We start from the raw sequence: 13304 nt of genomic DNA on the forward strand, positions 1-13304 counted from the left end.
ATACTCTTTGACGGCATGAGTCTCTAAAATCCATTGTTGGGGGTGAGGAGCTCTGTAGCATCTCGATGAATTAATGCAATTATTTCTGTTTTTCCATTCAAACATGCATGTTCCTATCTAAGATGTTCATTCGCGCTTAACTAGGGAGAAGGTGGTGATCCGTGACACTCATCACCTTCCTCAATCCATGAACATGTGTCTGATAATCACCTCCGTTCTACATCATATTGAATGAGTATCTCTTAGATTCCTTAATCAGAATCTTTGTGGTATGAGCTAGAATTGATGGCGGCATTCATGAGAATCCGGAAAGTCTAAACCTTGTCTGTGGTATTCCGAGTAGGATTCTGGGATTGGATGACTGTGACGAGCTTCAAACTCGCGAGTGTTTGGCGTGATGACAAACGCAAAAGAATCAATGGATTCTATTCCGACATGATCGAGAACCAACAGCTGATTAGCCGTGCTGTGACAGAGCATTTAGACCATTTTTACTGAGAGGATGGGAAGTACCCATTGACAACGGTGACACCCTACATAAAGCTTGCCATGGAAGGAACTTTGCACTTTTGCATGAGAGGAATATTATGTTACAGGAATTCAGAAAACAAAGCATCTCTAAAACTCCAACATATTCTCCATTATTGCACAACAAGTAATTATTTCACGCTCTTCTATTATTTTAGTAATTCAAACTGATAATCATAATCGATCTCCTGACTAAGAATAATAAAATAATCATAGCTTGCTTCAAGCCAACAATCTCCGTGGGATCGACCCTTACTCACGTAAGGTATTACTTGGAGAAAAACGATTGCTCCAGTTAAATGAGCTAGAGGAATTTAGACTCAATGCTTTCGAGAATAAAAAAATTTACAAAGAGAAAGCAAAAAGATGGCATGATAAGAAATTGTCATCCAGAGTCTTTGAGCCAGGGCAGAAAGTTCTGCTATTTAATTCTAGGCTCAGATTATTCCCCGAAAAATTGAAATCCCAGTGCAAAGGAGCATATGTGATTACAAGTGTGTCACCATATAGATACGTAGAGCTCCAGGATAATGATTCTAACAAAAAGTTTATTGTTAATGGACAAAGAGTCAAACATTATCTTGAAAGCAATTTTGAGCAAGAATGCTCAAAACTGAGACATAACTAAAGCTCAGTAATAGTCCAGCTAAATACAATAAAGAAGTGCTTGTTGGGAGGCAACCCAGCCATTTACAAAGCTTATTTGTTAATTAATTAATTTTTATAGGTATATGTCAAGTATCTTCAAAGTAAAATAGCAACTGCTTAAGTTCACAGAGTTACAGAAGGAATCAGAGGATAAAACAGCAAAAAAGGAAGCTCACTGGTGCGAAAAAGCCAGTAAAAGCTATTTTGGGCGTTGAACGCCCAAAAGAAGCACTTACTGGGCGTTCAACGCCAGTAAGGATAGCCATCTGGGCGTTAAACGCCAGAAAGGAGCATCTTCTGGGCATTGAACGCCAGAAAGAAGCACCTTCTGGGCGTTTAACGCCAGATTTGCAGTGTTCTGGGTGTTCAGAAAAATGCCCAGTGACAAAGGAGTTCCTGGCGTTCAACGCCAGAAAGAAGCAACAGCTGAGCATTGAACGCCCAGGAGAAGCTGCACATGGACGTTAAACACCCAAAATATGCAGCGTTTGGGCGTTTAATGCCAGGATGGTGGAGAGGAGGTAAATTCGTTTTTACTTCACAAAATTTTTAATTTTCTATATTTCAATTTATGATTTCTTGCATAAACATGTTCCAAACTATCATCCTTCAATTCCAAAAAATAAAAAATAAAAAATTTTAATTCTAATTTCTAAAAACCCTAATTTCTAAAATCCCTTTTTCAAAAATATCAAATATATCTTAATGCATAAACACAATTTTTTTTCCAATCCAATCCAATTCTCTTCAAACACAATTATCTTTTAAAATCTTTTTCAAATATTCAGATTTATCTTTTTCAAATATCAATCACAACTTTTTAATTTTAAATTATATCTTTTTCTTATTTATCTTTTATAAATCATATCTTCTATCTTATCTTTTTAATATTTTCGAAAACCCACCCCTCCCTTTAAAATCCACATTCGGCCTCCCTCCTCTCATCCACCATTCGACATTAGCTCTCCTTCTATCCCTCTCCTTTCTTTTCTTTTACTTGAGGATAAGCAAACCTCTAAGTTTGGTGTGTTCATCCGTGATCACAAAAATATACTCACTTAGATCATGGCTCCTAAAGGAAAACAATCCACTCCAAGAGGTAAGAAAGAGAGTATTCCAAAACCACTTTGGATTCAAGGGAAGTTCTTAACCAAAGAACATTGAGACCATTACTACAAAATATTGGGTCTAAGATCAGTGATCCTGGAAGTCAAGTTCGATCTGAAAGAAGATGAATATCCGGAGATCCAAGAGCAAATTCGAAACAGGAACTGGGAAATCCTAGCTAATCCTGAAACAAAAGTAGGAAGGAATATGGTTTAGGAGTTCTATGCTAATTTGTGACAAACAGACAGGCAGAGAATATATGGAACTGCCCTCTATGACTATCGGACCTTGGTCAGAGGAAAGATTGTTCACATCCACCCTGACAAAATTAGGGAGATCTTTAAGCTGCCTCAGCTGAAAGATGACCCAGACTCCTTTAATAGGAGAATGATGAGAACAAACAAGGGCCTGGACAATATTCTAGAGGATATATGCATCCCTGGAGCCAGGTGGACCACCAGCACCACTGGCATCCCAATTCAACTCAAGAGAGAAGATCTCAAACCAATCGCCAGAGGCTGGCTGGACTTCATTGGGTGTTCTATATTGCCCACTAGCAACTGTTCTGAAGTCACTGTTAAAAGAGCAGTGATGATTCACTGCATCATGTTGGAAAGAGAAGTAGAAGTTCATCAACTAATCTCGTGTGAACTTTACAAAATAGCAAACAAGAACTCCAAAGATGCCAAATTGGCTTATCCAAGCTTAATTTCTATGATCTGCAAAGATACTGGAGTGAGGATGGGAATAACTGAGTATATCTCAGTTGAGCGGCCAATCACTAAAATATCAATGGAAAAACAACAGTTGCAGGATGACCCCATCAAGAGGAGAGCACAGGAATTCCTCCCAGAAATCCCTCAATTTGAATACTGGGAGCATCTTGAGGCATCTGTTTCCAAGTTGCAAGAACCTATGGACCAAATAAAGGAAGAACAGAATAATCAAAATAGCATGCTTTGCAAATTGCTTAGGGAACAAGAGGAGCAAGGGCGTGACTTGAGGGAACTGAAGCATCAGAAATTAATTCTTGAAGGACCAAGCACCCCACAGACTAGAGGAACATCCACTTCACAAAATACAGGTTGTTGAGTTCTAATCTTAGCTTTAACTCTGTGATAGTTATTACTATAGGAATTTACCTTAGAAGTTATATAAGAGTAGTGGTAATTAGTATATTTATTTTGATTTTATTTTCAATTAAGTTATAATTTATTTTTCTCATCATCATCAAACATGAATAAAATAGTAGATTTTTAAAATAAAGAGGTAATTTATATCTTTCGAGTTCTTAATAAGAAAAATTATAATTAATTATATGTGGTGGCAATACTTTTTGTCTTCTGAATGAATGCTTGAACAGTGCATATTTTTTATCTTGAATTTTATGAATGTTAACATTATTGGCTCTTGAAAGAATGAGGATCACGAGAAATATTATTGCTGATCTGAAAAATTATGAATTTGATTCTTGAAGCAAGAAAAAGCAGTGAAAAAAAAAGCAAGAGGTAGAAAAAGCCAATAGCCCTTTAAACCAAAAGGCAAGGGTGAAAAGGATCCAAGGCTTTGAGCATCAATGGATAGGAGGGCCCAAGGAAATAAATCCAGGCCTAAGCAGCTAAATCAAGCTGTCCCTAACCATGTGCTTGTGGCATGCAGGTCCAAGTGAAAAGCTTGAGACTGAGTGGTTAAAGTCGTGATCCAAGGCAAAAGAGTGTGCTTAAGAACTCTGGACACCTCTAATTGGGGACTTGAGCAAAGCTAAGTCACAATCTGAAAAGGTTCACCCAGTTATATGTCTGTGACATTTATGTATCCGGTGGTAATACTGGAAAACAAAGTGCTTAGGGTCATGGCCAAGACTTATAAAGTAGCTGTGTTCAAGAATCAACATACTACACTAAGAGAATCAATAATACTATCTAAATTCTGAGTTCCTATAGATGCCAATCATTCTGAATTTCAAAGGATAAAGTGAGATGCCAAAACTGTTCAGAAACAAAAAGCTACTAGCCCCGCTCATCTAAATTAGAATCTGAGCTTCACTTAAAACTCTGAGATATTATTACTTCTTAATTTCTTTTTATCCTATTTTATTTATCTAGTTGCTTGGGGACAAGCAACAGTTTAAGTTTGGTGTTGTGATGAGCGGATATTTTATACGCTTTTTGGGGGTAATTTCATATAGATTTTAGCATGTTTTAATTAGTTTTTAATAGAATTTTATTAGTTTTTAAGCAAAAATCATATTTCTGGACTTTACTATGAGTTGTGTGTTTTTCTGTGATTTCAGGTATTTTCTGGCTGAAATTGAGGGAGCTGAGCAAAAATCTGATTTAGGCTGAAAAAGGACTGCTGATGCTGTTGGATTCTGACCTCCCTGCACTCGGAATGAATTTTTTAGAGCTACATGAGTCCAATTGCCGCGTTCTTAATTGGGTTGGAAAGTAGACATCCAGGGCTTTCCAGCAATATATAATAGTTCATACTTTGCACGAAGATACACGACGTAAACTGGCATTCAACACCAGTTCCATGTTGCAGTCTAGTGTCCAGCGCCAGAAACAGGTTACAAGTTGGAGTTCAATGCCAAAAACACATTACAACCTGGCGTTCAACTCCAGAAACAGCCCATGCACGTGAGAGGCTTAAGTCTCAGCCCCAGCACACACCAAGTGGGCCCCAGAAGTGGATTTTTGCACTATCCATCTTAGTTTACTCATTTTCTGTAAACCTAGGTTACTAGTTTAGTATTTAAATAACTTTTAGAGATTTATTTTGTATCTCATGACATTTTTAGATCTGAATTTTATACTCTTTGACGGAATGAGTCTCTAAACTCCATTGTTGGAGATGAGGAGCTCTGCAGCGTCTCGATGAATTAATGCAATTATTTCTGTTTTTCTATTCAAACATGCGTGTTCCTATCTAAGATGTTCATTCGCGCTTAACTAGGGAGAAGGTGGTGATCCGTGACACTCATCACATTCCTCAATCCATGAACATGTGTCTAACAATCACCTCCATTCTACATCAGATTGAATGAGTATCTCTTAGATTCCTTAATCAGAATCTTCGTGGTATAAGCTAGAATTGATGGTGGCATTCCTGAGAATCCGAAAAGTCTAAACCTTGTCTGTGGTATTCCGAGTAGGATTCTGGGATTGGATGACTGTGACGAGCTTCAAACTCACGAATGTTGGGCGTGATGATAAACGCAAAAGAATCAATGGATTCTATTCCAACATGATCGAGAACCAACAGCTGATTAGCCGTGCTGTGACAGAGCATTTGGACCATTTTCACTGAGAGGATGGGAAGTAGCCATTGACAACGGTGACACCCTACATAAAGCTTTCCATGGAAGGAACTTTGCACTTTTGCATGAGAGGAATATTATGTTACAGGAATTCAGAAGACAAAGCATCTCCAAAACTCCAACATATTCTTCATTATTGCACAACAAGTAATTATTTCACGCTCTTCTATTTTTTTAGTAATTCAAACTGATAATCATAATCGATCTCCTGACTAAGAATAATAAAATAATCATAGCTTGCTTCAAGCCAACAATCTCCGTGGGATCGACCCTTACTCACGTAAGGTATTACTTGGACGACCTAGTGCACTTCTTGGTTAGTTATGCGGATTGCAAAAGTGTGATTACAATTTCATGCACCAGTATACATACAATTTCAAATACTAGTATTTTTAGATGGTATAAACTATAAAGATATAAGGGTAGAGGTGTGATTGCAAGCAGAAGTTACAAGGCAGGCTCAACACAAAAGATGACATGGTTCAAACATATGATGGTACAGTAAGGTGGCAAAAAGACTATAAAATAGGATGGGGTTAAAACGATGTGCTTAACATCTATACACTATTCTCTTACTAACTTCAAAGCTTGGAATTCTAAACTTCAACCTCTAACGTTTCCGCAAAACCCACGATTCGCGTTACCTATAACTCGTATATCATCTACGATAATCCATTACTACTTCCAGATACATTAGTCACTAGTATTAAGCCGGCCAAACTTAATACCAGGAAGTATGCAATGATAGACTAACGGCATTAATCAATAGACAGTCGTGTACATAAAGCTCTAACTCTCGTCATTCGACAAGACCTACTAAATGACAGGCACTCAGAGTATGCAATTGAAGCATAGTCAGTCCATTCCTCAGGCTCTATAGGAAGGACTGCTCTGACACCGTACTATAACACCCTCACTATTAGAATGTCACTTTTCCGGCTGTGGCACTCTAATAGCTCGAATATTATGATGACTCTAAATATATTTAATACTAAGATAGTAGCCTGACTAAAACTTAAAACCATGTAACCTTTTAAAAGACTTTTTGTTGAAAACATAAATACATACTCACAAGCCATATACAACACTTAACCAGATATATATATATATATATATATATATATATATATATATATATATATATATATATATATATATAATATTAACTTACAAGCATTACATAATACAAATCATATCCCTCTTACAAAAAGTGTAAAGATAAAGGTGAGGAAAAAATATAATATCTAAACAATATAATGCAACATCTAAATAGAATCGAAATAAACTTCTTGACTTATTCGCCCATATCATGAAAAGGAAACACCTGTAGGAGAGTGAGAACATCGTCCTTGTTGGTTCTCCCTATAGGGTTATAGAATTGCTTTTATAAGATACGTAAAATAAAACTGTTTTTAGAATACAGTGATCGTTGTTCACCTTACGTATCTTTAAAAAAAATCCAAAGGTTTACATTCAAAAATCTGAAATCCCTTTTTAAAAGAGAAATCCATTTATTCTTCAAAACCCAAAACCTTTTGTATTCAATATTAAAAGTTTTCCTAGACAAAATGAATGACCAAGCTGTTCCAAGTATAGGTTCATTAAGTCTATACTGAATCAATTTGATTTTTCATACTTTACTAAACCAAAAACTCAAACCAATCATGGCCTCCGACCCATCACATAATCAATCACGGCCTCAGGCCCAAACAACTCAATCAACATTCAATTCACCACAATCCAACCAATTTCAGTTACAAACACAAGTAGAGAGGTTCAAATACAAACAAAGCAATTACATCAAGTATAGCAATTAGCAGTTAAACATAATTATTCACATAGGCAAACCAATTACAATATACACACCAAAATAATGTCACATAGATGCATATGATGAATGTCTATCCTATTGGCTCGTGATATCACTTGTCGGTTCAAAATGTTATCCCGACACATCCCTGGGATGTTACTTTTTTGTCACGACCAGGGATATAGTGTCCTGCTCACTCTTTCTATATCTTGAGCCCCGCGAGTTATAGTGTCCGGCACACTCTTTCGGGTTATAGTGCTCGAGTTCACTCCGGTAGCAGAAATGTTATGTGAGAAGGAGAGTGCCACAACCTTCACATCTCAACGTAGGCAGAAGACTGCCTCAGCCCCTATGCCGGCACCGCTACCTCGACAAGCGGGAAACTGCCACAGCTCTTGTCAAAAGTGCATAGAGACTTTCCAAATCAATGCATGTAACGTGAGCGGGAGACTAAAAGAAGTGGTTATGGATAGTGTTTGGTAGTGTTGGATGATGAGTGAGAGAAGGGAAGAAGAGAGAGAGAAAGAAATGGAAAGAAGAGAAGAAAAAGAAGATGGGTGAAACACACTACAAGAAAAACACCCATTCAGGTACACTTAAAAAGTGTAGCCAAAGTGAAAAAAAATGATGCCTTAGGATACGGCTACGCTTTTTGGGCTACGGCTACGCTTTTTGGAGTGATTCCTATTCGGCCGTTGCCTATTCTCAAAGGCTACGCTTTTCTGCACCAAGGGCTACGCTTTTGACTTTTGAGAATAGGCTACGCTTTTCAAGTGATGCTGTCCAGGACCAAAGGCTACGCTTTTTAACTTTCATTTTTCTAAAATAGGCTACGCTTTTTAACACTACTGCATCACTTGTAAAGTGTAATCATATTGTATACCATAGCTACTTTTTATAAGCGTAGCCTTAGGTCCCTCTTTTTTTTGTATACTATAGCTACTCTATATAAGTATAGCCTTAGGTCCCTCATTGTTTTTTTTTATTTTCTATATATATATATATATATATATATATATATATATATATAATTCTAATAATTTTTTGTACAACATAATATTTAATAATATGATTATATATATAATTATGTATTTTTAATTAAATAAATTAAATATTATAAAATAAAAATAAATACACAATTATATTAAACTAAAAAATATTCTAGCAAAAGACAGCAAATACATTCTAAAGATTCACAAGCACTGTAATGTTACAATATATTAGTACATAAAACAATGGATCCAACTATCCAATTGAACAATCACTCAACAATAGAGTAAAAAAAATGAAACATGTCTAAACTACTACTTTCCATGTATCAATGAATATAAAGAGGATTACAAATTATTGTTGTATTTTGATATACTGGATTCGCACAATGCTTGCTCCTCTATTTCAGGATATCTCGAATCTTTCTTGGCGGTACTTTTATTTGATGCTGCTGTAGCCATCTGTCAAAAGAATCACTAGTTGAGTTCTACAACAACAATATCAGAAAAGTTAGTTTAGTTCATACCTCTTCAGATCGCGCTATCATGCTTGGAGGACTAACAGCTAAATAAGCATAAGCCATTAAGTCCAATGGCCAACCAGTAATCTGTATTGGAAAACATTGAGATCTGACCAAAAATAGAACAAAATAAGTTGGTAACAATTAAAGTTAAAAGTATTCATTGGAATGATATCTTAAAGGCATATCAGATAATATAAAGTCATCAAGAGAGAGTAAGAAACGAAAGGTTATGGGCTTATGGCAATTATGAAAACAGAAGCTATATCAGTAAATAAATAAAATTCTAAAAAATAACGAATTTACTTAAAAAAATGGTAGTACATTTAGTTATTTTTCATTAGTGTTCCACAGTTCAAAAATGGAACTTGTTTGGAACTTGTTTGCTTTGTTCTAACTTTATCCTAGATAACAAATTCTAATCTTTCAATCTATGTTTACCTGCTCACCTGGTTGATATGGCCGATCTGTAGTAAAGACAATTCTCTTTGATAAATTATCATAATCCAAAAAGGTATCCACCTAAACCAGTGAAAAGAAACTGGAGTTAGAAAATTTCATGGGCAAAATCATAATAAGGAAATTTCTTTGGAATAGACCATACATACTCCTAATATTATAAACCATACCCTCAAAACAGTTAAACAGAGTAGGTAGAACAACCCTCAATACTAAACCACCAAGCAACCCCATTTATTAGGATGACTAACCAAAAGACAGATCCAAGCTAACACTTGTGCATTTTAAGTAATTCAGAAAAAAGGGAAAAAAGCCACACACACACACACACACATATCCTTCAGAAGACCAGAAAATCAGAACCCAGATTTCATAACCATAATAAAAAAAACTTTATGAGAATTATATGGGAGCATAATAGCAATAAAAAAATGTCTATGTATAGATTCTGTTTACCCTGGTTGATTGGCTTGTTTCTGAAATGCTACATATATCTCAGTTAATAAAACATATCACGTTCTAAATAATCATCACCCTAATCAAAAGAAAGTACAGACCTCAATGAGAAAATAAAGATAGGTACCTAATGGTAACTTCATCCCAGCCTTAGTGATTTCATAAGGGATAGTAGATGGATTTTTTGTTACAAACAATTGCCGGGGAACTCCAACCTTGCCTAAAATCAAAAGCCACACACACACACACACACACACATATCCTTCGGAATCAAAAGTGATTAGAAGCACTAATAAAAATTAAATAAGCAAGAGTAATCAAAAGCACTAATAATATGCCTTATAATAAAAAATAATATGCATAATAAACTAAATTCACTAATGAAACCAGCAAGAGTGATCAGAAGCACTAATGAAGTAGAGCAGTTTTTTTAAGTTAGAATATTGAATTTAAAAATACCATGTTAAAAAGACTACTCTAACCACCACATTTAGAATGAATTAGCTCAAGAAAGTATCCTGAAACGACTAAAACGGATCATCAAGGGACACCACATTTAGTATGTAATTTCTCATTGTGTAACTGAATGCCTTCCTTTATTTAAACCTAGGAATTCTAATGATGCGCCATCTTCCAATCTAATTGGTTATTACAATAGTTGACAAATTGCAATGAGCCACGAAAATACTGCAGCATATATAATCCACATGAAACAAAAATAATTAACATGAAATCAGTAAACTACTCTAGACAAATAAATAATAGTCCCCATTAGTACTTGAATTTTGTTTATTAGAACATTACCATTTACCACTACAAAGTAAACTGTGCTGATTAAGAAAGCAACAATCATTCACATACAGATCCAAGAATCAAGCAGTTGACTGGTCAATAAGCATACTCAATGGAAAGGTTTCTGCCATTTAATCACCAAATACAACTAAAATCAATATCTAACTATTTTAACCCTTACCTCTTTGTTGATCAAATACACAAGACTTGTCCCTGTTTTTCTCTTGAGCCCAAACTTTAACCGTTCCAAGAACCAGAATTTTGGTTACATTTCATAAGGCCATTCGACCAAATTAAACACAGAGGAGAGAAAATCACTCACCTCTCTTTGCTTGTGGTGGTAGTTGTGTTAACAGAAATTGAATAAACTGAAAAAAAATGGAGCAAGAGAATTATCAGAATTTTGAATTAGAGGAGAAAAGAAAGAAGATGAAGTCGCTGTCCTCACCTAGCAAAGAAGCTCGAAGAACAGTTGGGTGAGTGGAACGCAGCTCCCTCTTAAGCTTCAGTCAGCTCCCTCCTTGGCCATCATTCTCTTTCTCTTGGTGCTATGGTTGATGAAGAGCCAAAAACTTGAAGAACACTCTTGTTTTTGCTCCCTGGTGCTTTGGCTATTCCTCTGTTCCTTGCCCTCTCTCTACTGTCTGTGAATTCATGAGGGAGACAGACAGAGACAGACAGAGAATGGCCCTCCATTCCTCCTCTGATTTCTGAACGTGAAATCTTGTTGACCCTGCCATTCAATATTCAATATTAGGGCAATCACTTGATAAACTTTGACTTCACTAGTTCACTAGTTCACCATCTACACCCACATTTAGATCCTTCTGCAACTCACCTGATTAGTACGACCATTGCTATACTTATGAACAATACTTATCTTCAAGAAATGGAAAAGAGCTGCAATAGGGGACTGAACCGACCACTTAGAATTTAGAAACATGCAAGATTACAGCTCTTGAATCAAATTCCTTCCTATCAAGTTCTACAAGATTACAGCTCTTGAGTCAGAAAGACTTTAGCCAAAACAAGCAAAAAGAATAAATAAAAGCACTCCTCAGAATCCTGACAATAATTGATTAACATATAGTCACATATAAAGAGAGAAGGAGGTAACTTCAATACTTCATCCTAATCCTTTTTACAAAACCCAAAGTATAACTAATCCATTACAAGCACCAAGCTCATTTGTATTAGGGCAAAACAAAAACCATTCTTATTGCTTAGTTAGCAACAAAAAACTTTATGTTTGTCCATATATATTTTCTAACAATAATGTTCCACATTTCCACTATATGTGCCTAATAAGAAAATTCCACATTACTGTTGAGTTAAGTATTTATATTTAATACATAATATATGTCAAAATAGTTTAACATAAATAATCCAAAACAACTACCCTAATACTAATGATTGTCATGCATCTAAAATGATTGTCATGCATATTGGAATCTGAGAAAAGCTGTTAGATTGAAATCTACTGGAAATAAGCGTGCAAAGCCTTCCAAACTTGAGGACAAGGATCATGCAGATAATTCAAAGGACAAGGACCATGCAGATAATTCAGAGAACAGTGCTACTGTTTCATCAAATGAAGATGCAAAATGAATTTTGAAAGATATGTCGTCTGCAGAGCAAAGTGATCTATTTGCTATTGTTACATTTAAACTTGAAAATTTTGTTCAAAGTCGGCACCCACCAGGAAAGCAATATGATACAATTCATTGGTGAGTTGCTGCCAACTTATTCATTGAGAAAATAGAAACGGAAGCTGAAAACAGAGAAGGAGAAGCCAACTTATTCATTGAGAAATCACAGAAATAAAAACTTATTAACGCTGCATTTGGATTCAGTCTCAGAAACAAACCCTAAAATACCACAAATCTTGATCAACAATAGCATGCATGTTATCAAATTACAGTTCACAAACCCATATTTCACATATTAAAACCCCTAAATTAAAACCCCTAAAATAGGAACCCTAAGCCTCTGATCAATTTCAGAAGCAAATAGAAATCAATACATACCTATTCAATGATGTCAGCACAGCAAAGATGAGAAACACGGAGATGACGATGGCGAGAGCGGCGCAGCGACGATGGTGAGAGCGGCTCAGCGACGATGGTGAGGGTGGCACAATGACGATCAGTGCAAGCGATGGTGAAGAGGAGTGTCGGTCAGTAGTAGGGAGTGGGGGGTGAGTGGGGAGTGGGAGGCGACGACGGTCAATGGCGAGAGTTACAGGGTTTCTTCTTGTAGGGCAACGATAGCGAGGGCTTCTACTTCGCGATGAAGGTGATGAGTGAGCTTTAAGGAGAAAGTGAGACTAAGGGTTTACGAAAGAGGACGAAGGTGATTGAGTGACATTTGGAGGGAATTGAATCACAAAAATTTTACTAAGTGTGATGAGTTTGCTTTCAGGAAAGAGGAAAAAATTTCACTAAGTGTCAAATTTTTTACTCTAGATACATTAGGCATCGCTTTTTAAGTGCACCCAAAACTTAAAAAATAGGCTACCCTTTAAAAGCGTCTCCTTTGATACGAAAAGTGAAGCTATAGATATTAACCTACGGCTACGCTTTATAAGTGATTTCTATAATACCTAAGGCTACGCTTTTTAAATGATGCCGCATTTGTGTATTCTTTTCTCTTATAAAAAGGCAACACGGAGAAAA

General features: G+C 36.0%; 1 long non-coding RNA gene across 1 annotated transcript; it reads right to left on the minus strand.

Annotated features, from left to right (window-relative positions):
• Positions 1–9363: 9363 nt before the first annotated feature.
• Positions 9364–10966, minus strand: LOC130951938 (uncharacterized). The gene is made up of 3 exons (XR_009074156.1): positions 10811–10966; positions 9965–10057; positions 9364–9444 (listed from the first exon to the last, which is right to left on the minus strand). It is a non-coding gene; the product is annotated as an uncharacterized LOC130951938 (long non-coding RNA).
• Between the last annotated feature and the right edge of the window lie 2338 nt (positions 10967–13304).

The sequence above is a fragment of the Arachis stenosperma genome, chromosome 9, assembly GCF_014773155.1.
Source record: "Arachis stenosperma cultivar V10309 chromosome 9, arast.V10309.gnm1.PFL2, whole genome shotgun sequence".
Lineage (NCBI taxonomy): Eukaryota > Viridiplantae > Streptophyta > Magnoliopsida > Fabales > Fabaceae > Arachis > Arachis stenosperma.